The sequence below is a fragment of the Myotis daubentonii genome, chromosome 2 (assembly GCF_963259705.1).
Source record: "Myotis daubentonii chromosome 2, mMyoDau2.1, whole genome shotgun sequence".
NCBI lineage: Eukaryota > Metazoa > Chordata > Mammalia > Chiroptera > Vespertilionidae > Myotis > Myotis daubentonii.
Window position 1 is genome coordinate 94,390,178 of NC_081841.1, and position 21,102 is coordinate 94,411,279.

Here is a 21,102-nt window from a genome sequence, read left to right on the forward strand (position 1 = left end):
CTCATGACTTTTTAAGTATAAATGCAGGTAGTCCTGGCCGGTTTGGCTCAGTGGATAGAGTGTTGGCCTGTGGAATGAAGGGTCCTGGGTTCAATTCTGGTCAACGGCACATGCCCAGGTTGCAGGCTCAATCCCCAGCAGGGGGCATGCAAGAGGCAGCCAGTCAATGATTCTCTCTCATCACTGATGTTTCTATATCTCCCTCTCCTTTCCTCTCTGAAACCAATAAAAATATATTTACATGAAATACAGGTAAATAAATACAGGTGAAAGAAATAAATAAAGGTATATATGTGCTCATGTGTTGGCATACATAGATTTCCCAGGTGTATTCTCTACAAGGACATTGAAGCAATGACACTCCCGTAGCAATAAACACCCCCCAGTGCCTAGATCTTAGTTTCTAAACACCATTCTCCAGCAACGGACCCACGGCTCCTTAGAGAAGTGATGGATTCCAGGGCTATGACAGAAAAAAAAATGCAGCATAAGTCTAGAGTATCTTGTGATGCCAAAAAGTAAGGAAGTGCTCATAAAAAGATGAAACCATGTTAAAAGGGCACAGGTTCACCTTAGTAACAGTCAGACCAATATGTCAAAATTAAGTGTAACTGGCAGAAAACCAGAGGCAGTGACAGTATGATGTGTAGAAGATTCACGGGCCAGGTCTTGATGCCCAGCATTGGTTAGAGAAGCAATAAGAAAACAAAGCACATGCTGTCTAGTGGCTTTCAGAAGTTCCTGGTCCGCACATCAAGGAGCTCAATGTGCTGCTGACGTGCAACAAATCTCACTGTGCTGAGATCACGCACCACATCTCCTCAAAGACCCGCAAAACCATTGTGGAAAGAGCAGCCCAGCTGGCCATCAGAGTCACCAGTCCCAATGCCAGGCTGCACAGTGAAGAAAATGAATAGACAGCTTGTGCACACATTGTATTTGTGTTAATAAAACCATAGCATTCTGCCAAAAAAAAAAAAGACATATTAGAGAAGGGGTACTGAGAAGGACACAGCACTGCATCTAAGATATTCTTGCCAAAAATGCATAACCTCACTCTCAACATGAGAAAACATTGGCCAAACCAAAAGTGAGGGACATTCTGCAAAGTGACTGATTGGTACTCTTTAATGCTGCCAACATCATGAAAGACAATGAAAAACTAAGGAACTGTCACAGATTGGAGGAGCCTAAAGAGACATGATAAATGCAATGTAGGATATTGGCATAGAAAAAGGACATTAGTGGAAATATCCAAATAAAGTCTACAATTGGGTTAATAACGTTACACCAATGTTAATTGCTTGGTTTTGACAGTTGTACTATGGTTATGTGAGAAGTCAAAAAAGCAAAGAAAGACGGTGTGTGCCATGTGTACACCACACATGTACAGGCTACAGGGCACACGGAGTGCAAGAATGGAAGAATGGCAAGAAGTGTGTAAGAGAGCATGGTGGGATGAGGGGGCAGGGAAGGAGGGAATGCCCTTTTGCTGTTTCAGGCAGCATGCTGAGCCTCGGATCCAATTTTCACAAAAGGATTACGAGATTGCATTCTTTACCACAGGCAGCTGTCCCTGTCAAATAAATAATCATCGCCTTACATTTACATATCGCCTTTCATCCCACAGCCCTTCTCCTACAGCTAGGACCAGCCTAGGAACTGTCTCAGCACTTCTCAGGGAAGGGAAGAAGGCAGAAGCAGGGAAGGGGCCAGTCCACAGTGAGGAGACCAACCTGAACCAAATCCGGTTCCCAAGAAAGTCAGAGGAAGGGGAAACTCAGCTGCCGGGAAGAGAGGGTGGTGTTGGTGGTGCCCCATAGGTGCTCCACAATAAAGGCCAGGGCAGGGGAGTGGCACACAGCAGGCTCCCCAGCAGAGCGTCCAGACCTAGCAGCGACCACCCAGAAGCTATCCACTCTCAGCCTCTAAAATGTGTGTAATATTAGGCAAGTTCCTCATCACACATCCCCTATCACACAGGATTCCTAGGAGCACAGATCCATGGTAAGCACTTGGCATACTAGGGCACCTAATCTTGCAGTTCGCCTGTTGGCCACATGGGAAGGGCCAGATGTAGAAAGTGCACATCGGAAATGGTGGAAAATATCAGGACACCTACTGGTCTCAAGAAAAGAAGCTATGAGTTTTCCCAAGAGGCTGACTTTTCAGAAGTCCACTGCCGAGCAAAGTGGAGTGGGGTCCTTGTGTCCAAGCTAGAGGAAGCTGCCCACTCAGAGGAGGTGACTTGTTCTGATGTGGGGCTGTCCCTGAAAGGTCCACAGAGCAGGGCTGCGCCAGGCTGGGAAAGGAGGAGGGGGAGTGCTAAAGATGGGAGTTCCAACTCAGACAAAAACCTTTCTATCAAGGGCTTTATGTTTCCCAAGCAATTAAGACACAAGGCCAGAGCTACCAGGCCCTGTATCTGGTGTGGTTGGACAAACACGTGCACACTAAAAAGTCAGGTCAAAATACGACAGCTGTCACCACCCATAATGCAAACCGAGGCCAAATGAGAGAACCAGAGGAAGCGCCACAGGCACCAGAGGACAGAGAGGCCACTTTGGGTGTGAGGGGCTCCAAGGAGCAGAGATGGGCAAGGGGAGAGGGAAAGCTGCGGACACCAGAACCCACAGCATGCTCCGGAGGCAGCAGCACATCCGTCACCGCCATGATGGGGGACCGAGGGAGTGCACTGGAAAAGCCATTTGAGTCAGAGTGGAAAGAGCTGAGGTTTCAGGCTCTAAGTTAAGACACCCCATGTGCTCCCACAGCATGGGCACAGAGATCTTGGGTTGAGAGAGCTGGGGATGCTGGGAGAAAGAAGGTTTTGGCATCATGGAGCAAGTTTTCAGGAGGTAGGTTGAAGGATTTTTTTAAAACTTTCTCATGACACAGGATATTTGAGAGCTGATACAGACTGGAAACTTAGGTCACCTTGTGTAACAGAAAACCCAAACTTCCCCTTTGGCAAGGACCCAAAGCCCCTTGGTTCTCATCAGGAATCTCATGGCTCCTCTCTGGCCTCCTGCACAGAATCCCTCTCTTTTGGCCTCTACTGTGAACCCCAATACTTCCATGGCCCTTTCCCACTAAACCCCAATACTTCCCTTTGGCCTTCTCTAATAAACCCTAAATTCCCTTGGTCCTTACCCAATACATGTCCAAATTTCCTTCTGATATCCCAAATAAAACCCCAATTTCTTTTTGGCCTTCTATAAACCTCCCAATTTCCATTGGTCTATACTACTGAACCCATTCTTCCCTCTGTTCTTTCCCAAGAACCCAATATTCCTTGGAATCATCACCACCCATGGAACCTCAAAGGAGTATACATCGAACCCCCAAATATCCAACATCCCCCCAACACAAACTCCAACTACCTTTTCCCTTCCCGTGCCCAACTACAAACCTTCCTCGTTCAAATTCCCCCAAGAAATCCTGCACTTTCCTCAACCCTTCATCATCAAACTCCCAAATTCTCCTCAACTTCCCATTCCAAATCAGTTTCTCCTAAGAAACCCTCTCAGTTTCTTTTTAGGGACTCACTCTATAGTAGGTTTAGGTGCCACGGGCAGTACTGCTCAACTAGTCAGTGGCAAATGCCAGGCATTTTATTTCTAGTCCATCGTGGACCATGACACATTTCACAATATGTGCAAATCTCCTGGAGATTTTAACAACAACCAAACTGGCTTTACCCTTTTGAAGTCCTTCAGCTTCAACGAAAAACCCCTAAGAGTTTCCTTGGCTCCAACCACCAGATGCAAAGGACTTCCCTCGAGATTCCCCTAGGAAACACCAAAGTATTATGGCCATGTCCATCACTAGAGTCATTTCTAAATGCTTACTTGCTATTTTCTGCACTTACCTCACCACCAGCAGCCCTCGTCTACAGGACGCACCTTAAGCAGCACTCACCTGAGGATTTTCCTTCTCGGACTGTCTCAGTGGGTTGCCCTGAGATACCCGTTCACGGTCAAAACAAAAGGCTTTCCCAGGTATGTGGATAACCAAGAGCTAAATAGGTACAGAGCAAATCCCTTGGGACCAGCTGGAATCGACTGTTCCCATACTTCTGGGGAATGGAGGGGGGGGCAGTAACCTAAGCCCCGATGGGCCAGAGGGAAGCCCTAAAGAAGGTTTTGTGCCATGGATCCCAGAGGTCCCAAACTCTGTCAAGGGGTGTGTCACGGAGGGAGTGAGGCAGAGCAGGTGAAGAGAGTCCCACTGTCTCCAAGTTGTCCCACAAATGTTAGGCTGGGGGGAGAAAGCCCCTCCCACAGCATAGTAAGGGGACACATGGGGCAGGCTGGCCTCTGATGAGTAAGAAGAGGGAAAGTGTGAACAGAAGAGGGGGAAATCTAATTAAAACTGGTTCCTGCTCAGCCACCTGCTAAAAACCACAGTTCACCCAAGACTTGGACAGAAGGGTCACTGACAACATATCCAGGGATTTCTCTCTACGGCCTGAGACAGACTAAGGAAGGACTGGGCCGCCATCCCTCTCTGACTCCCCCAAGAGAAATAAACGCTCATGAAGCCGAAACCTGAGAAGATGCCAAGGGGTAGCAGGAGGCAATTTACAGCCAGGAAAACTGAGCACTCTGGCCAGATGTGGGCCCTGGGGAGGGGGCTGGGGCCTAAGGCATTTGTGCAGGGAGGGGGGAGGGGAGTCCCAAAAGTTCCTTCCCCAGGACACCCCCAGCCTGAGGCCCTGGGCTCCCACCTTCCCAGAGGCAGGGGAGGCGTGAGCAGGGCTGGGGGTCAGCAGCCTGAGGAGGCATGGTGAGAGGCAGAGAGGAAAGTAAAGCAAAGGAAAGGAGGTGGATGGAGGAAAGCCACAGAAGACACTGGAAAAGGTGAGCGAGAGAAGAGGTCCACAAGAGCAGGACACCAGGCCTCTGCCCTTGACCGATTCGCCCCTGGACTAGCTCCTTTCTCTAATAGTCATGACTCCAGGAGGCAGTAAATGAGAACCAGCAGGGAGACAAAGCTAGTTTTCCTTCTTGGCTTGGCCCTGCACTTCACAACCCCCACCCCAGGCAGAAATCTGGTCTTCCTCAGCACTGATGAGCATCTCTGTCCGTAACAGGTGTGCCAGCTTCCCAGCCTCCAGCCACTCCTGCCAGCCCACAGGTGGGGCAGAATGGGAAAAACCACACTAACAAGACTGTCAGAGCCCTCTCACCACTGCAAATAACAAATGCAATCCTAGGCAAGTGAGGGGGAACCCAAGGTCCAGAGAGGGAAAGGGCCACACCTGAGGTCACACAGCAGCAAAGAGAAGCCCAGCCCCAGACCCCTGAGTCAGCTCTGAGTTCTCCCACTCCCCACACTGCCGTCCTCCAGCCCCAGGGCCAGCAAGGGCCCTAGTTTAAGGAAACAAAGCTGCCCCATCCCTTGAGCAGCAAGGAGGCTGGGATAGAATGCCTGGAAGAAGTCAAGCCCCTAAAGAACTGAATGCAGAAATCCACTGACAAGAGGGGAAATTATTTTCCCTGGAAAAAAATTAATAAAACGCCCTCCCTTACTAGACCCCAGGGGTATTGGGCTGGAAGCTGACGTAATATAGAGAGAAGAGGCCAAGGGGAAAGGAGCCCCCCACCCCCACCCCCAGAAAGCCTACTGCCAGGAGCACAACAGGGAGGCTACAGCTGGAGCTGCGGGTGGGGGGAAGAGAACAAGCCAAGCAGGATGTTAGAGCCTGAGACACAGTCCTGTGGGCGTCTGGCTGGAAAGCAGAAGCCCTTGAATTGGCAACCCAGGGGGCAACGCTCCACTGGGGCCCAAATACAGGCGGTGTGGATGTCAGGTGCCCAAGGGGCTGCGTGTACTGGCAGAACCCACTGGATGTGAAGCCAGAGGTGCCGTGGGATGCAGGAGGTAGAGATCTGGGAGAGCAGGGAGTTGGGACAGAAACTGGGCTTCAGAGGCAGACACATGGCTCCTCCATTGAGGAGAGGTGGGGGGCCTGGGGTGACCAGAAGCAGATCATCCAGGGAAAGATAGGCATGGCCAGCACCCATCTTCCCATCCACTCCTGTCAGTCACCAGCTGCAGTTCTGCCGAAGCTGATGGCTATAATGGGCCCCACACCCAGAGAGGGTGCGAATGGGGGTGGAGGACCAGGACCTCGAGGAGACCCATCTTGGAGAGGAAAGAAGACAAGGAGAAGCACAGAGCCATCCCACTGCTGCCCGGAGTTGAAAAGGTGCTGCACCAGGAAGGGTTCACCTTTAAAGGGGGTCTCAGCAAAAGCCCCCTTGCTTCAGAGGAGCCCAGAGAAGCACCTGTAACTCAAAAGGTCAACAGAAAGTTGGTTCCCAGAACAAAAACCCCCACAAACACTTGGCCCAAGCCTTCCTGGCATGACAGCCCGTGGAAGGTTCTGGCAGCTGAGACCAACTGGCAGCTCCACAGTGCCAAGTGTGAGCTGGGGCTTGTCCCAGGCCAGCCTCCCCTCCACCCTGCCTCCCACTCAGGACCCGATGCTGGGATGCTCGGAGGGAGGAGGTGGTGGCCAGGTGGCCACCTCCCGATCTCATCTGCTCTCCACCCCCCTCCCTGTTCACTTACAGGCTAGGGGCCTAGGCTTCCCACAGGGCACCTTCAAACACTGTCCCCTTACAGAGGTGTTAGATGTGACTATAAAATAACAGGATAGGTTTCCTGACAGTCACCCTGACCTTGAGATGGGGTGAGTGCTTCTCCCACTCCCACTAGCCCCCCAATACACACACCGGCTTCACTACAAATAGAGGCCACAGCGTGTGGGCGAAAACAAAAATAATGACTGAGCTAGCATCCTGTCTTTGAAGTGTTGGACACATCCTTACCTTCTCTGAGCCTCAACTTCCTCATCTGTAAAGAGAATACCCCAGTACCTGACACAGGGCCATTGGGAAGACCACGTCAAACCGTGGGAGATAGGAGGAACCATGTCGAGTGATAAGCAAAGGGCTTAAGGATGATGGCGCTCAGGGGTGGGGGGTTCTGTCGGAACCAGGCTCTGGAGCAGCCTGCCTGGATCCGAGTCCCCACACACCACCAGCTGTGCGTAAGGAGTCAAAGAGTTAACGTTGGGAGAGGATGAGCGCTCTCCCTGGCTTGAGCGAGTATTTGTAGATGTCTGCTATTAGGCATCACTAGGCAGGTCCTTGGCCTCATGCCGTTGTCCTTCCACCACCAACACTGCACCGTCAGTATGTGCACAGGCTGCCAAGCTAGGGACTCCGCAGGGAGCAACTGGACTGTCCTCAGTGACACTGGGTCTCAGCTTTTGGTCCATTTAAGGCACTAAAACCCAGCCTGGGACAAAGGATAAGACTTTCCCAATAGCGGGAGCTCTGAGAAGAGTCTGGGCACATAGAGGGCTCTGGAAAAGGCACCTCCTGGGGACTGTTTGAGCTGAGACAGCCACTTTTCACGAATGTTGTGAGACAGTGGATGTTGGGCTGCCTTGGCTCCATCCCAGCCTTTCCACAGACCCACCCTGGAGCCAGTGATGTGTGGAATTTGAGAATCCCTGTGCCACCCAAGAAATGATGGCTGATTCACCCTAGAGCAAAGGTCTTGACCTGAATAAAATCAACATGGGAGAGAAATTTATGTTTCCTGCTGCCATCTAGTGGCCATGACAAATAAGAGCAGGCAACAAGCCAGAAGGCCACCAGCAATGACCATCAGTCAGCCCGGCACACCTGGACTGTGGGTGAGAGACAAGCTATGGGAGGCAGAAGCTAGCAGGAAGCACAGGGCACAATAAAAATCAGGAGACCTGGGCCCCAGCCTCGACTGGCCACCAACTGGCCACATAACACTCGGCAAGTTTCTTCCTTCCTAGAGCCTTACAACTTCCCCTTTTGTAGAACAAAGGATCATTTCTTGGATCCCTTTCAGGTAAAATTATCTATGACACTAATTCATACTAACGCGTCAATGACCAATAGCAGCTAATTGTGTAACTGTTCCCACTACACTCTCATCTTGAGAAGGGGGAAGCCTCAACCCACCACCCATTCATACAGTAAAAATGCACTGAACACCCCTGTGCTGATGCTGAGGCTGCTATTTTTAGCATTGCCACTACCTTAGCTCTGCTCCAGCCTCACAAAGACAGGCTGAAGAGGAAGGCCACGGTTGACGCTGAGCTGACACGGGCAAAGGAAGGAAAGCACTAACCCTGCACCTGACAGTGAGGACAGAGAGCCTAACCCTTTCACCAAACCTTCTCAGGCACTGTTTTCCTGTAACGCCTCACTACGACCCGAGGTGTTAACTCTTCATTCTAGAAGAAACAAAGACCCAGGGAGGTTCAGTAAACTGCACTCGCCCAAAGTGACAGCCAGTAAGTGTTGAGCTGGAATGGAAACCAGGCCGCTGTCTAGCTCGTACACTTGTGTGGCGGCGGATGATCACAATGGCAGTTCCCTCTCCTGCCCTTTACCGTCCATTTTCTTGATATCTGATTCTTGAGATCCTCTACGCCTGAGATCCTCCACCCTCCTCATCAGGGTTTTCCTTCCCAGCTACCCCTCGTTCAAGTCCACACTGCAGAGTTAGTTAGTTAGAGCCAGCTAAGGAGAAAAAAGCCAAATGCTGTCCAACTTTCAAGAAGCATCATTCTAGGGCATATCTGAAGTCATTTTGTTTGAGTTCAGTCTGATGGTGTTATTTCGTTTGGAGCTTCTCTTAGATGAGAGTCAATGGGGGAATGGGGGGATTAAAACATTGGAATAAAAGGCCTGGAAGAATCCAGAATCCAGGCCAAGTTTCACTGTGATTTCCCCTAGGAAGGACATGGGGGTTGAGGGACAGGTGTGAAAATGGGCTCTCTCACATTTTATTCTATTACTTTTATGATTTTTTTATTTTTATTTTTTGCAGCAACCACATTTTCATGTAATTGAGCATTATTTTGAAGTAAACACTTTATGCCAAACCCTATCCTGGTAAGGAAAGTGCCTCAGGAGGCAGGCAGGTCTCAGAGGACAGGCCAGAGAGCAGGAAGAGGGCCCATGTCTTTCCCAGGATGGGTGGGGTCTCTAGCACCGAGGCAGATGGTGGAGTGGTTTCTGGAGCACAGAGACAAAAATCTCTGCCCCCCAAAATACCTCGTCCATCTGCTCATTCATGCCTGAAATTCCTCCACTGAGGGGCAGTCTTTGATTCCTGGTCAGAAATAGGCCTGAAACCGTAAACCCACCCAAGAGATGAAAAACAGTGCCTTCCAGTCACTCGCAGAGGGAACGAGGTTACTGGTCTCTGGGAAGCAAAGCTCTCAGAATAATCCTGTGGAGACGGTGGGGACATTCGGGCTGGAGGCAGCAATAACCTGGTGGATTAATAAATGCCCAAAGGGGAGGAAGAGTTCTGTGCCAGGCTCCATACCCTGACTTAAGGGAAAGAGAGCTGGCTAACCAGGAGTGGACAGGACAAGGCTGAATCATCTGTGACCACTAGGGATTAAAAGCAGAACCTGCGGAGCACCACAAGCTGAAGAGAAGGATGATGCTACCAAGACGAGACTGGATACAGGAAAGCAGCATATCAGGAACTTGAGAAGTGGGAGTCTCCCACGCCAGGCTGGTCCCAAACTAGCTGGAGGCCTGCGCTGGACTTGGGTGTTTTTAACAGGATCTACACAAATGGGGCCACGTTCTGAAAAGCATGAATAAATAATGGAGGACCTGAGAACTGGGTCAAGAGAATGTCAGAATGTTAAAACTGAAGGAGAATGCTCAATGCCATTGTCATCAGGAAAGTGCAAATCAAAACCACAATGAAATACCACTTCACTGCTACCAGGCTGGTCATAATTGTTTTTAATTCTTTTTAAATGGAAAATAACAAGTGTTGGCAAGGACAGAAAGAAATCGGAACCTTCATATATTGCTGGTGGGAATGTAAAATGGTGTAGCCACTGTGGAAATAGTTTGACAGTTCCTCAAAATGTTAAACATAAAATTACCATATGATCCAGGTATATACCCAAAAGAATGAAAACAGGTGTCCAAACAAAAACTTGTGCATGAATGTTCATAACAGGTCTTTTCGCAATAATCAAAAAATGGAAACAACCCAAATGTCCATCAACAGATGAATGTATAAACAAAATATGCTAAATACTGCCATGGAATATTATTTAAGCCATAAAAGAAATGAAGTACTGATACATGCTACACATGAATGAATCTTGAAAATATTATGCTAAGTACTGAAATATGCCAGGGACAAAAGGTCACATATTTGAATGATTTTATTTATACAAAATGTCCAGAATAGGCAAATCCAGACATCAGATCAGTGGTTGCCAGGGGCTGAGGTGTATGGAGGTGGGGGAAGATGTCTAAGGGTGCAGCTTTCTGTTTGGGGCAATGAAAAAGTTAGGGAACTAAGGAGCAGGGATGGTTTTACAACACAGTGAATGGACTTAATGCCAATGAATTGTACTTTTAAATGGTTAATTTTATGTTATTTATGTATTTACCACAATAAAAAAATAATTTTGTAAAATATGGAGCAGGCTTTGAGAGGGAGATGATACCTGATGTCAATGCCCAAGGGCCTATCGGGAAGTGGTCAGAGGACAGAAGGAGCCTCCCAGAGGTCAAACTCTGACAGTACAGTGCGCATGAGGGCTAACATTCCCTGCACATCACCACGTGCCAGGCACTGTGCCAATGGCTTGATCAGCATAAGATGTTACTATTATTTCCATTTTCAGAATAAACAGAGGCTTAGAGAAGGTAGGGAACTGGCCCACAGTCACACAGCAAGTGGAGGAGCTGGGCGCCTGTGCTGTTGGCCTCTACACTATATACCAGCATCCATGCGGAGAACACGGCTATAGCTTCACACAGTCCACGCTTAATCAAGCCCCACTATCACCTTCTCCCATGTGACCTTTAGAGATTTACCCAGCCTTCTTGTGCCTGTTTTCTCATCTGTGCAAATTGGAATAACGCCATCAACAGGCTCCAAGGCCTGGAGGGGCAATGAAATGAGATCATGAATGTGCCTAGCGGCCCCTGGCAGATAAAGGGCTCCATAAACGTTCAGTTCCTTTTTCCCCCAAAAGTGGAAAGCATTACAAAGACAGAGTAAACTATATAAGCAGGTAGAGAGCTCCCTGTCAAAGGAGGTGAGAAGGTAAAAGAAAAGCAAAGGCCCCGCTCAGCAAGGACGGGTATCAGACAGGGACTGGTCCAGATGACCTTGAAGTTCCTACCCTTAAAATCTAATGTGGCTACAATATGAAGAGTGGGTTTCACCACCGGAGAGAAGGAACCATTCAAGGACACTGGGACCCTAGAGGACTCAGGGTTGCCAAAAAAGAGAAAAGGTGTAGAGAAGCGGATGGCTGGGAATAGCAAAAACAGTTTGCCAATAAAAATAGAAGTAACTTACGTTTTTAGCGCATCCCCATGTGTGCCAGACACTATGCTAAGCATTTTCCAGGGATTATCTCACTGAGTCCTCACATCTCCGTGGGCAGACACTATTATTATCTCATCTCACTGATGAGGACAGAGGCTGAAAAGCAGAGCAGCTTGCTCAAGGTCAGGTAGGTAGTGAGTGCCACGTGGCCACCGTGCCACAGGCCAGTCCTGAGTGCCACTCTCGAGAAGCCCCCTCGCCTGACTTGAGGGGTGACTGTCTTTGAACTTACCTGCCCAGCTCCACCTCCTGCTTCAAGCAGAAGTCTCTGCAGAGCAGAAAATTAGCCTCACGTGGCAGAACCTTCTCCTCACCTGCCTATGGCCAGAAAGCTAGAAGCTGATGCTAAGAAGAAATTGTAAGAGGATCCAGCAAGTATTTGGGAAATTTTTGTTAAGTAGGAAAAAAAAGAAAAACTTCTGTTTTCACCAACTCACTCAGCTGGTGGGGCAGGACTGGCCACAGGCACAGGCAGCCAAGCAGCTGGGAAGTGACCCACTGGGCATCCCAACAGCACCCTCTTAAAGGAGTCCTTCAGTGTGGTGCCTAAGGCTCCCCTCGCTGCCACTAATCAGCAGCCCATGCAGGCAAGAGGACTCGCGGAAGGCATCAAAGAAAACCCAGGGCCTGGGGTGCTCAGAGTCCAAACCACCTGAACAGGGGCAGAGGGCAATGGGGAAGAGTAGAGACTAAGAGCAATGGGGGACGGTAGAGCGTAGCAGTAAGCAGGGCTCTAACTCTGCCTGGTTCCTCACGGCTTTCCCCATAACCCTGGGACTCAGATCCACAGCAGATCCATTCATCTTCCTCTTCAGCCACCTCACAAAGAAACTCTGAGGACAAAAGAGGCAAATTCTGAAAGGGATATTAAGATCTCAACTTTTTCTTAGGCCAACAGTTAAGGGGTTATGGTGTATCAGACACTGCTAAACCCTACATATGGATTATCTCTTTTCATTTCTGTAATGGACCTATGCAGTTGGTTATTACCATCATCATCACTGTTCAAATGCAGACAAACCGTGCTGAAGAGGTAAGTGACTTCTGCAATGACAAACCAGTATGTGGTAGAAGTGGGATATAAACCCATGTGGTCTGACCTCAGAACCCACAGTCTTAACCAAGATCTTTTACCACTTTCTAAAACGGACTCTCAAGAGCTAGTAAAAGTAATTATTAAGCATAGTTCCTGGCCGCAGAGCATTTACAGCCTGATTAGGGAAATGGATAAATAGATCCAATGCACAGGAAAATACACCTCTACATGTATTATTTTTTTTAATATATTTTATTGATTTTTTACAGAGAGGAAGGGAGAGAGATAGAGAGTCAGAAACATCGATGAGAGAGAAACATCGATCAGCTACCTCCTGCACATCTCCTACTGGGGATATGCCCGCAACCCAGGTACATGCCCTTGACCGGAATCGAACCTAGGACCCTTCAGTCCACAGGCTGACGCTCTATCCACTGAGCCAAACCGGTTTCGGCGCCTATACATGTATTATTACTAAAGGTGTGCATTCATCACTTCAATTACACAAAGTCATGTGTGTGTACGCGCACACACAGGCATATTACTACACATGTGCTGGAGAATCAATGCAATGACTCAAAAAGAGGATTGTGGAAATTTAATTTTAAAATATGATAATACACAATAGCCAAAAGGTGGAAACAACTCAAGCGTCCATAAACAGATAAATGGATAAACAAAGTATGATCTATATATACAATGAAATTTATTATTCAGCCTAAAAAAGGATGAAATTCTAATACATGCTACAACATGGGTGAACCTTGAGGACATTATGCTAAGTGAAATAAGCCTGTAATAAAAGGACAAATACTGTATGACTGCACTTATAGGAGGTCCTAGAATAGTCAAATTCATAGAGACAGAAAGTAGAGTGGTAGTTGCCAGGGGCAGAGGGTTGGGAAGAGAATGGGGAGTTCATATTTAACGGGTTCAGAAGTTCAGACTGAAATTATAAAAATTCTGGAGATGGATGGTAGTGATGGTTAGACAATAATGTGAATGTACTTCATGCCACTTGTGAGGCAAAATTTTATGTGTAACTGGACTAGCCATGGTGTGCCCAGATTAAACATTATTTCTGGGTGTGTCTGTGAGAGGTTTTCTGGACGAGATCAGCTTTTGAATTGGTGTACTCGATGTAGCTTGGCATCATCTAATCCAGGTTAGGAAACATCCAGCCTGCAGGCCATATAAGGCCCAAGAAATCATTTGGTCTGGCCCTGCCTAGGCATTAGGGGTGAGTTAATTAAATGCTTGACCAAGTATAGCAGGCTAATTTTTAATTTGGTAATTTTGTATGGACCTTGAATAATGTTAAAAATATCTAAATAGCCCTTGGCAGACAAAAGGGTCCCCACCCCTGATCTAATCAGTTGAGGGCCTGAACAGAATAAAAAGTGGAGAAAGTAGATATTTGCCTTTTTCCTGCCTCACTGCTTAAGCTGAGACACCCCACCTCATCTTCTCCTACCCTCAGACTAGGATTTACACCATCAGCTCCCCTGGTCTTCAGGCCTTTGGACTGAGCTCAGAGTACACCACCTGGGTCTCCAGCTTGCAGATGGCAGACAGTGGGACTTCTCAGCCTTCATAATCACGTGAGCCAATTCAATTTATACTATACTAGAGGCTCAGTGCACGAAATTCGTGCATGGGTAGGGCCCCTAGGCCTGGCCGGCCATCGGCCATCAGGGCCAATCTGTGGGGTGATCGGGGTTCCCCATTTGCACCTGCCTTGGCTGGCCTGGTGCCGCCCACTTGCCAGCTCCATCCCCCCTGCTGTCGGCCACTAGTCAGGGCCTGCAGGCTGGGGGCAGCTCCTGTGTTGAGCGTCTGCCCCCTGGTGGACAGTGTACATCATAGTGACCGGTCATTCTGCTATTTGGTCAATTTGCATATTAGAGTTTTATATAGATGGATATGAAATATGTGTGTGTGTGTATCCTATGGGTTCTGTCTCTCTGGAGAACACTAATACACTACTAAACTTGGTCACTTAAAAATGGTTAAAATAATAAATGTTATATATTTTTGCCACAATAAAAAAAAATTAAGAAAAAAAAAGTGCTGGTGGTGATGGTGATAACCACTGAACCTTGGAGTTTTGTCTTTGCTCTAACCAGTGAGGAACAGAGAGTGGTAACCCAAGAAGCCTTGTTGGGATGTGCAAGGGGGAAGAAGGCAATTCTGGGGGCAGGGGGATTTATCCTTTGGTATTTAAAGCCCCCTTGAAAATGATCTGAGAACAGGCCTTCTATGTTTGAAAGTTTATTCCCCATTAAGTGAGAATACTCAAGAAGGTAAAGGAGATAATCCCTTCCGGTGTTTGCCTGTCCAAAGGAGGAGTGCTGGGGTCCTAAAGGTGGAACTGGGGGAAAGAAAGAGATCAGGGCTCTGGGTCTTTAAGATAATGGGCCACTGAACCCACGTTCCTGGCCCACACAAGTTGAGAGCCAAACAGGATGGGGGAACCTCTACAAAAATAACAAAATTACCATTTTAATATTAGTCAGATATTTATTGATCCTGTATTAAATACTTTATAAGCATCATCTTATTTAATCCTTATCACACCCCTATGAGGTTTCAGCATTGCACCCATTTTACAGAGGGAGGAAAGTGAGGCTCCAAGAAGTTAAGAGACGTGCTCACAATCACCACGCTAGCGAGCCAGGATCTGAATCTCTATGACCCAAAACCTCTTTTCTTAGCCACCACAGGATACCGTTTTCTTTGGACTCTTGAATACAACAAGCTCATAGGAAATCTCATTGTTGGGAGTGAATATTGCCAAAAAAAGCCAGTATTTATCCAAACAACATGTTTAGGGGCCTTAAATGCTGAGTGATATACTAATTCCTGATCCCTATCCACAAAACACAAACAAAAAGGCTCTTTTTTAAAAAAATTATAGAAAAATATTTACTGATGTCAGAGTTGTTTACAATAAATGTTAATGACAGAAATAAATGGAATATATCATATGACAGACACTACTTTTGTAAAAATGTCAATGTATCTATAATAATAAAAGCATAATGTGCTAATTAGACCGGACATCCTTCCAGACGACCTTCCGGATGAAGCCGGGGCTGCAAGGGAAGCTCGGGTCCTGGGTGCCAGAGGGAAGCTGGTGACGGCAGCTGGGGGAAGGAAAGCCTACTCTTGCACGAATTTCATGCCTCGGGCCTCTAGTGATTATATAATTGGATAGAAATGTGAATATTCAAATACCCAAATGGCAACTATGGTTTTCTCAAAGTGGTGGGATTATAAGAGAGTTTTATTGTGCTCTCTTTACTTCTATGTATTTATTATATTGAGCATGCTTTCTTTTTTCTAATTTTTTTCAATTACAGTTGACATTCAATATTATAATAGGTGTACAGGATAGCAGTTACACATTTATATAACTTACAAAGTGATCCCCCCAAAAGGTCTAGTACCCTTCTGACACCATATATAGTTACCACAATATTTTTTTACTCTATTCCCTATGCTGTGCTTTATATCCCCGTGACTATTTTGTAACTGTCAATTAGTCCTTCTCAATCCCTTCACCTCAAAGAGGCTGTTCTTGAGTAAGGATCACAAGTGTTCTCTGGGCTCACTTTGGGGGTCAGTTTCAAGCTTAGCGTCAGCCAGAAAACTTTGTTAAAACAGCAAGCTTCCCTCTTTACCACTCCTCTCGTGAAACCAGGCAGGACTGCTATTCCTAATAGGCCAACAAGGTATCATTTTAAATTGGGCTTTCAGAGGCCATTTAAGGCAGGAGCATAAAATTCTTCTGAAAAAGACCATCTGAACTAAAAAGAAAAAAATCAATTGGGATCACATAGGTGGGAAGGAACTTAAATTAGGGGTTTGTTTTTAGAGTAAGAAATATGAAACATCTCTCTTGTCACAGTATTCGGAAACAACCAATAAATATATACGTATTTTTAAAAATCATTCTTCAGTTGTAAATCTACAGCCAATTAAGGGAGATGACTCGAGGAGGTAGAGTGTGACAGAGAAGGAAAGGAAGAGGAGGCACCTCTTCACACACAGTGAATGCCATGCTTCGGAAAGGACTAGAGACCTCATTTTACAGGGCGAGGTCCTGGGGAACACCAAGATGCTGCTGTTGTTACTGTTCACTAAAGAAATTTTAGACATTACAGAAGAACATAAAAAAGAACAAAAATCAGCCCTGGCCTGGTGGTTCAGTTGGTTGGAGCATTGTCCCATGCGCCGAAAGGTCACAGGTTTGATTCCTGCTCAGGGCACATATCTAGGTTGTGGATTGGAGTGCACAGGAGGCAACCAATTGATATCTCTATCTATCTATCTATCTATCTATCTATCACTCAATAAAAACATATCCTTGGGTGAGGATTAAAATAATAATAATAATTCTAAGCAGTGTTGCAATTTTGCAACTCTAGACAAAAACGGCACTGTATCTCGGCATTTTCTACATGGACCAGTTTCAATCATGCTGACAGGAATTTACCACTTTTGTTTTTGGGGGTGTTTTTTTCTTTGTTGTTGAAAGTATTACATATACCCCCTCCCCCCCCCCCCCACTGACTTCTTCTAACCCATCTCTACCACCAACCCCTCCCCCCGCACCCTAGGCCTTCACCACCCTATTATCTGTGTCCAGGGGTTATGCACTTCTGTTTAAAGTGTCTCTTCAGCCAATTGGTCACATACCAGATGAAAGCGTAGTTCCAAATCCCTCCAGCAGCCCCCCTGTTGGCACCAATCACACTGTTTTGCATCAGACTTAGCCGAGAACAGGAGTGTTTCCCCCACTCTGCTGTAAACTCCAGGCCCCATTCACCTTTACATGGCTGCCTTCAAACACATCCAATACTCATCTTCTATCATTGGTTCACACTGTTTTTTAAACTCTTTCACATACCCAGGTCCCTGCCTAGGAAGTCATATGTCACAGCACTTCAAAGTGAGAAGGATCTGACATCTTGGGCAAGCTCTTTACCCAAAGTCCCTAGGACGCCTCATCTGTAAAAGAGGGGTGATGATACCTCCCTGAGAGAGTTACTGGAAGGACACAGTTAGATAACTCACAGAAAAAAACACATAATACATAATAACAAACCCACCAAAAAATCGCTTAATCCTCTACCCACTGGAGGAGATTAAAGAATCACACAGCTGCCTTTCTCATCTGAAGCTCATCCAGGTCCTGAATGCCTGGGCAGAGACTCAGAGCCTTCACGGACTGCACCAAACCACTGAACCTCAAACCAAGGGTAAGGGAGGTCTGGCAAAGCTTGACTTGGATGGCAGGCGGGCAGCTGGTCAGCATGGAGCCACAGAAGCTCTGGATCAGCTGTGAACAAAGGATTGAGGACACACTTAGGGAAACCAAAAAGCAGCAGCCTGAAATCAACCCAACCAGGGCACTAGGACCAAGCAGGGAAACCATTCAAGGTGCCACTGGCTCCTCCCAACTGGGAGCCTGGAAGCAGGTGACTGGTGCAACCGCAGTTCCCTAGCTGACCCTGGACAAATCTGCTATTGTTCATCCACGATGCTGGGAGTTGAGTCACCGTGGCATTGTCCAACAGCGCTATCAGGAGGAAACAGCTGGAGAGACCAACACCAAGTGCAGGAAACCTCCACCTCCACCAGAGCTCCCCTCGGAGGCTCCACCCTGTATGGGAGGTCCAGCATCCTGCCTGCCTGGCCCTCAGGGACCCCCGACTAACCCCAGAGGCATCTACAGTCTGAACAGACATCCCTATTTCCTGCCTCCGTTTGCCTGGGGCAAAATACTAGCTCTTTGTGTAGCATTTTGGCAATTCTCCTGGGGGAGAAGAGGTGAGATCTCCTAGTTTCACACTCCAGTAAATAGAAGCCAGGGTGCAAGAAACCTGGCAGTAGACAATAAAAACAATTACACCAAATTAATTTGAAAAGGACATACCATATGACAAGGAGATGGATTTTCCCTGGACTAAAAAGATGAGCAGGTAGATGCCGCCTCACTGCAACAGCACCGTGGGATAGGGCTAGATGCTTAAACCTTTCTGAAAGAGGGATTCTTGCCAACTTCCTCGTCTAGAGACCTGATGAAGATCTCCTCTGTTCCAACAGAGGGCCTAAGAATCCCTGCTGGGATTTAGAAACAACTCAGAAAAGCAGCAGGGTGGTCATGGTTTAAAGTCCTAGAGAGCTGCATTTGACTCCTGCCTCTAACAGAGTACTGTGTGACCTACGTGGTGGGAGTTACAGTGCAGCCTTAAATCAGATGATACCTGATTTAAGCACATGTGATACCAGCTGGGCATACAGGCACATTCCCACATTGTGCCAAGACTGAGGGGTCAGGGAAGCACAGGCCCCGTGGCTGAGACTCAGATCCAGCCAATAGGTGCCACAGGGCAGTACGTCAATGTAATTAGGTCTGACAACAATAAAAAGCCAGAAATCTCTCTTCTTATGAAATCTCTTCAGTGTTTAAATGTTGACATCTGTGGAGTGGATCTGAACGAGGGCCACTGGACTGCAACCTCAGCTCTGGACCTTAGGTTCCTCATCTATAAAATGAGGGCGAATAAAAGAGCCCGGTGTTGGGAGGATTCGATGAGATTAGGCCTGTTAGGCGCTTCCCGCTGCCTGGCACTAGAAAGCACTTGACAAATGGCAACTGTCAGCTAGGCAGAGCTGAAAGAGCCTTGGGGAAGATCCACCCAACCTTCTCGTTCTATTAAAGAGGAAACTTCAGAGAGGTCCTGGGATCGACCCATGACCTGCTAATAAGCCGATGGATGGCAAGAGTCCGACTGAACCCAGATCCCAGACTCTCCCTGTTAATGGACTCAGTTTATCACGGACAGCCCTGCAATTGTCCCTCACTGGTGCTGGGCTCACCAACTCTGAGGGGCAGCTCCCCAAGGTAAGTGTGCTGTACACATCTTTGTTACATCCACAAAACTCAGCCTCACACCAGGCAGGTGACCAGGTGCACTACTCAATGTGAACTGGTCCGTGGATGTGCTCCTCCTCCCCCACTGCCCTGTAGTCCAGTTTACATTATGTTCCTTGGACCGGGCCCTGTGCCAAGCTCAGCTCCCTTACCTATCACCTACCCCAGCCTAGTCTGGGAGGTAAGGGAAGACTAGGCACAAAAGGATGGGGGGTGACATCAACAGGTAGAGAGGATGAGGGGTGACATCAACAGGTTGAGGATGAGGATGGGACAGAGCTGGCCTGAGTGAAAGAAGGTGGCCAGATGGCTGGAAAGTATACTTGGGGCCAGTGTGGGCTGGTGCAGCTGGAGGAGAGGGGATAACTGAAAGGCAAGGGAGGTGGGAGAGTGGGCTGGGAAGGAAGGTTGTGGCTGCTGGTACGCAAGGGTCCCTAAGCTGAGGGGGCTCTGGAACAGCTGGCCTGCTGGGTTTCTGCCACACAAAGGTGCTAATTAGGCAGCTTGGGGCAGGTCCCAAAGCACTGAGCTGTGTTCCCTTAGGTAAATGAGCAGCCAAGGTTGTATCCTGTCCCCAGACCCTAGGGGTATCCTGTTTGAACTTGTCCTTACTGGGAAACTTTCCACCCTTGATGTCTCAGGAGCCCTGGAATTTCTCCCAGCTCCTTCCAAAGCATGCACTAAAGCTTTCTAATTAACATGAGCTGAAAAGTAAACCTTAGCTTTAAAACGGCAACAGGGGAAAGAAAGAGAGCTTGGGTTCTGTATTTCCTAATGGAGTCATCTTAAGTTGTAGAACTTTGTAGGCTGAAAGGACTTGAGGGACCATCTGGAACAAACCCCTCATGTTACAGAGAGGCAGGGAGGTCCAGAACAGGGAGTGATGGGCCCAAGGTCAATCAGCCTGTCAGTGCACTGACACCAGACTCTAGGGCCCCCACAGCCAGGCCAGTGCACTTTCAGGGACAGGACAAAGCCTCAGTCACTGCATTCCATCTTTTCACCTAGGAATACCACCAGAGCCACATCAACACTGTCACAATATCTCACCTCCCCAAGGGGGTCTTAGAAAATCCACACTTCGAACAAAGGCCCAAAGTCATTCACACCTTTTAGTACAGGTTTCTCTCACCTGCTAAGAGCTCACTCTCCTCCCAAGTCACAAGAGGTAAACTGAAGGGAGGGAAGAAAGGCACGGAAGTTTCTGGCCACCAGAGAAGTGTATGGGATGTGTTCACCTCGGGGAGGTTCACAGGTTAAACCCACATCCCTGAAGGGCCTAGGCCGGCTGGCCAAAATGAAGGGGGAAGTGGGGAAGGGCTGAGACTTTGAGCAGAAAAAAGAACACACGAACATCACATGGCTGAGAGAGGCTTTCACAACAATACTCCAGAAGGGCAGAAGAGAGACCTGGGAACTACAACAGTCTTTGCGGGGTCCAGAATCATGTTTTCCGACCTGGAAAGAACACAGACTTTGGAACCCCCAGATTTGAGTTTAAATCCCTTCTCTGGCACATCCCACTACATAACTTGGGAGTGGGGGGGGGGGGGGAGCAGTAATGAGCCCCTTTGTTTTCCTCATTTTACAAAATAGATGCATAAAGAAAAGCATTGAGCAATGGTTATTCATGTCATTGAGACTTTCTTCCTGATATTAAACCATCTCTTGCCCCTTTGTA

General features: G+C 47.7%; 1 protein-coding gene across 4 annotated transcripts in view; it reads right to left on the reverse strand.

Moving 5' to 3' along the window:
• The window catches only part of TSPAN9 (tetraspanin 9), a 211,966-nt gene that overhangs the window by 154,138 nt on the left and 36,726 nt on the right, over positions 1-21,102 (reverse strand). The window contains exon 3 of one of the 4 annotated variants that reach the window (XM_059683861.1): positions 17,593-17,822. The exons of the other annotated variants lie outside the window; for them this stretch is intronic. The gene's annotated coding sequence lies outside the window, so the exon portion shown is untranslated. The remainder of the gene's footprint in view (positions 1-17,592; positions 17,823-21,102) is intronic. 4 annotated transcript variants of the gene reach the window in all.